The 4,815-nt window shown below is 44.3% G+C and overlaps 1 protein-coding gene across 3 annotated transcripts in view; it reads left to right on the forward strand.

Moving 5' to 3' along the window:
* Positions 1-4,815, forward strand: part of ZMAT3 (zinc finger matrin-type 3) — a 35,729-nt gene that overhangs the window by 19,403 nt on the left and 11,511 nt on the right. The gene's annotated exons all lie outside the window — the stretch shown is intronic.

Here is a 4,815-nt window from a genome sequence, read left to right on the forward strand (position 1 = left end):
CTTCCGTGCGGTCTCTGGAGGCCCGTCCTTCCCCTTCCCTGCGGTCTCTGGAGGCCCATCCTTCCCCTTCCGTGCGGTCTCTGGAGGCCATCCTTCCCCTTCCGTGCGGTCTCTGGAGGCCCATCCTTCCCCTTCCGTGCGGTCTCTGGAGGCCATCCTTCCCCTTCCGTGCGGTCTCTGGAGGCCCGTCCTTCCCCTTCCGTGAGGTCTCTGGAGGCCATCCTTCCCCCTTCTGTGCATTGCACAGCTGGCACCTTCTCATTCCTCAGCTTCTAGCTCACGTCTCTCCTTCACGGAGCCTTGTTTGCCTTCCCCACCTTTTCTCTGCCCTTATGTGTTATATCATTCTCTTATTTTCTGCAGAACAGTATCCCTCACTCTTACCTTTTTCTTTGCTTGTCTATGTGTGAGTGTTTATATTCTGTTTTCACTTACTGGGGAAGTTTTGTGAGAGCAGGAACTTTGCCTCTGTGCACCATCCCATTTCTCTTGGAGTGGTGGCTGGCACATGGGGGTAGTCAGTAATTAACTGTTATCTTCCTTAAGATCTGTGGATTCAATTTCCCACCTGTTTTTAGAAAGTTTCCTAAAGCCTCTGAACCTTGACTTGGTGAGTGCTAATCCACATGGGGGTCTGTCTTTGGGACTCATCAGGGGTCTTCAGGATGGCTGGTGGTCGCAGTGTCAGCATGTCCACCCTGTCTGCTGCCCTCAAACCTTCTCTCCCCTGCCTTATTTATTTATTCATTTTTTGTAACTGTTACCCTTCTGCTTTGTGGTTTGCCTCCCTCACAGCAAGTTTGTCGTTACTTGTCTTTACTTTCTTGGCGTTAATAGTTCTTTGTCTTCCCTCTCTCTCCAGCCATTACCTTGCTCCAGGCCCATTCCAAAAGCTCTTAACTGTCTTCATTATCACTTTTGGTTTCATGACTTTAAAATAACTCTTTCTGATCCTATATTGGACCTGGTCTGACATTTTTTTAGTTGTTTACAAACAATAATAAGCAAAACACTTTATTTTATGTAACCTAAGATAATAAAATCATCAGTAAGCTCATATTTATGTTTTTCTCTTTTAAAACTGTAGAATAATTATGAGTGATCCAGCAACTTCCTTCCTCCCCCAAATATATAAGATCTGGGGAGTATGTGGGTGGCAGAAAACTTGCGCAGAGAGGTGCCATCTACAAGCTGATAACTCCTTAGATTCCGTCTGCAGCCTGACCGCACTCTTCAGCTGCAGCTTGGTTCTGGGCTTCCATGACAACGCATTGTCTGGTTTTCATCTTACTCCATGGGCCTGCATTCTCACTTTCATTTTCTGGATCTTCATTCTCTGCCACTCTCTATATTGTAATGTCCCAGGGTTTTGTCCCTGACTCTCCTCTGTATCTCAGCTTCTAGCTGTCGTACTGTAATTCATCCCCCATGCTGACCTTAGGATGACCTTTTATCAAATACAACCAATCATGTCTCTGCTTTGCTTAGCCTGCCAGAGGCTCCCTGCTGCCTCTGAAGTCCTAGTCCTAGTCCCGAGTCCCCTAATGGTTTTCTCCCATTAGGATGAGTCCCTGTGGGTCTCATTTCCTGCCTCTGCTCCAGAGGATCCCGAAGACCATTGTCTCTCCTGGCAGCTCTTCAGCATAGCAGGCCAGGCCTTTCTCACGCTGTCTCTTCAGAGCACACTCTTCTTTTCCCCTCCCTCTGCTCTTCCTCAGTAAACTTCGGCTCATGTACAAAGGTGACTTAGTGTTCCTCTTTTCAGGTAAGCCTTCCCTGACCCATTCAGGCGGAAGTAAGAAATGTCTCCTCTGCATTCTCCTGATGTTTGATTATCTCCATTATAATACTTGATTCATTAATCTGACAATTGTTTATTGCTTGCTTGCTATATGCTAGATACCATTTTAGGCATTGGCGATAAAATAGTAAACATGAAAGACAAGGCCCTTATTTTCAAGGAGTCTACATTCCAAAGGGGAGGAAAGAGAAGAAACAAGTAAGCAAAACTATTTTATTTTACTAGTGATAGGTGGTACTAAGCTAAAACTAGAACCAGGCAATGTAGTAATATGATGGAGTGTGTGTGTGTGTGTGTGTGTGTGCTCAAGTGTGTGGGGGCTGGGGGGCTGTGACACTTGACAATGAGAGAGATACTGTTTGAGTTGAGAATTGAAAAAGAAGGGGCCGGCCATGCGGAGATCTACAAGAGTCACGTTCTAGGCCATTGTTTTTCAATCCTTTTTATCTCACAGCTCGCTCGAGTATATAGTTAAACTTCCATGGCACACTTAAATTATGTTGATCAAAAAAATGAGTGAAAAGAGAATATACTTACTATGCTTTGAACTCCTTTTGAAAATAATTTAGTTAACGATCTTTAAAAATTTTTGCCTAAGATGCTCTCATGGCACACCAGTATGTCACAGCATTCCTGTTGACAGTCACTGCACTAACAGGCCCTGGAGCCTCAGAGAGCGTGGATGTTTGGGGAGCAGAAGCAGGTCAGTGAGCAGGGAATAGGAGCAGGGGAAGGAGTGTGTCGGGCATGATCAGTGTAGGAGCAGGGCCGGATCACGTAGGGCCTTGTAGGAAGCTCTGTCAACTTGAACTGTGGTAGGAAGCCATTGGAAGAGTTTAGGTGAGGGATCTGATCTGATTGTCTTGATCTGATTTGTGTCTAGCATTATCACTCTGGTTTGTAATGAGGAGAATGATAGGGGACACGATTGTGAGCAGAGGCCAGTTCGGGAGTGGGTACCTGCTGCAAGCGGGAAATGTGGGAAGCTTGGACGGCTGTGGTATGTGTCGTGGAGAAGTGGAGTGACTTGGGACATACTTTGATAAGACTTGCTGATGGAATGGATATTGGGGACTGAGGGAAGGATGGAATCAAGAAGAGGACCCACTGGTTCTTCTAGAGTAATGTTGAGGATGGAGGTGCTATATACCTACTGTGGGTGAGGAATTGGTGGTGGGGATGAGGAAGTTCTGTGGATGAGGAATTGAAAGTTACGTTCAGTTGAATACACCTCTTAGGACTCCAAAGCTTGGATGGCAAGGATGGGGTTGGATATGTGGTTCTGAAGGTCAGGGATGGGGATAGGTAATTTTGGAGGTCACCAGCTTACTCTTTGTATTGTACAGCTATGAAACCAGATAAAGTAAGTTGGAGTGTAGATGGAGTGGGGAGGGGGTGGGGAGGGGAGCCCAGTGTGGGGCCTTGGGCCCAGTAGGTGTAGAGGTCTGATAGAAGAGGGATAGAGAAGGGAGGAAAGGAGGTCATTGATGACATAGGAAGAGTGTTTTAAGGAGGGAAGGTCAACTGTGTCATGCTGCTTAGAGTTCTCGGAGGGTGAAGACATAGATGTGATCCCTGGATTTGACCCTGGAGGTCACCGTGACTCTGGTGAGAGCACCTTTAGGCCCTCTGAAAGGGCAGGAGATGGAAGTTGGTTCATTACTTTCACTGCTTGTGTATCTGTCACCTCCTCTAGCTTGTGTGCTGGCCCTTAGTTTATTTCTGGGGCTCAGCTTGTAGTAAATGGTAAATAAATGTTTGTTCGTAGGTTTGAATTTTACAATGTGGTTTAAAGAATAATAACCTCTTTTAACTTCATTTAGAATACTTTTGCACCATTGACATTGCCACCAGTTTGTGTCAGTTCAAGGACTATAATCATGTAAATAATCCTTAAATAAGATGTGATGAGAAGGGCAAATCCATTTTAATAGCAGTTCCAGTATGCCCTGAAGGCATCATGCTATAGTGAGAAAGGGCCATTCTTTGGCTCAGGGATTCTCAAACTTTTTAAACAAGGGCCAGTTTACTGTCCCTCAGACCGTTAGAGGGCCGGACTGTAGGCCTCAGGATGAGTCAGCTGCTAAGCAGGACAGGCAGTGGCGGCAAAACACCTGGTGGGCGGGATAAATGTCCTAGGCGGGCCGCATGTGGCCTGTGGGCCTTAGTTTGAAGATGCCTGCTTTGGCTCTACTACTTAGTCCCTCTGTAGGGGTCTGGGGGCAGCCCCCCACTGTCTGGATTGCAGCCTTTGGCTGTCATATATAGATACTGTTAACAGATTCCTGTTACAGGATTTTTGTGAGCAGCAAATGAGTTAATGTACATGAATATCCTTTGTTAGTAAAAAGATGCTTTATAAGTGCTATTTTTGTAAAAATAATTGGATTATTTATTTCATTACTGACTTAAAAAGTAGATTAGATCAGAGTGTCATGAAATTCATATTCAAACAGTGGCATTTCAATGGCAACAAGTTGAGTGAGGACATAGATCACTGGAAAATGTGGTACTTTTTCAGAAACATATAGGAAATTGATTTCTTTTAGCTTTGTTCTCTTATCTCTCCCAGATAAATTTAATCATTTTTTTAAAGCCCCAAAGTAGACTCTTGCGTCAGGATAAAGTAGTCAAACCTAGCTAGTGGCCTGGTGTTGTGTATAAAGGATAAAATGTGGTTACTATTGCTTGTGTTTTTTCTTGTTTTAAGTGAATGCATTGGTTAACTCAATTTGACCTTCTCCTTGTGGTGACAGCAGTCTAACCTTATGCACAGGAGATACCAATAGCTGCAGAGGATGCCTGAAGATGTGGTATTACCGAGCCCTTCTTACATGTGTACTAGGTTTTTTCCTACACATACATATGTAAGATAAAGTTTAATTTATAAATGAGGCACAGTAAGAGATAATAACCAGAATTGATAATAAAGCAGAACAGTTATAAGAATATACTATAATTAAAGGGTGAAGAATGTGGCTTCTCGCTTTCTCTCAAATATCTTTTTTTTTTTT

This window comes from Otolemur garnettii, unplaced genomic scaffold (assembly GCF_000181295.1).
Source record: "Otolemur garnettii isolate 467f Iridium unplaced genomic scaffold, OtoGar3 scaffold00078, whole genome shotgun sequence".
Taxonomy (NCBI): Eukaryota; Metazoa; Chordata; class Mammalia; order Primates; family Galagidae; genus Otolemur; species Otolemur garnettii.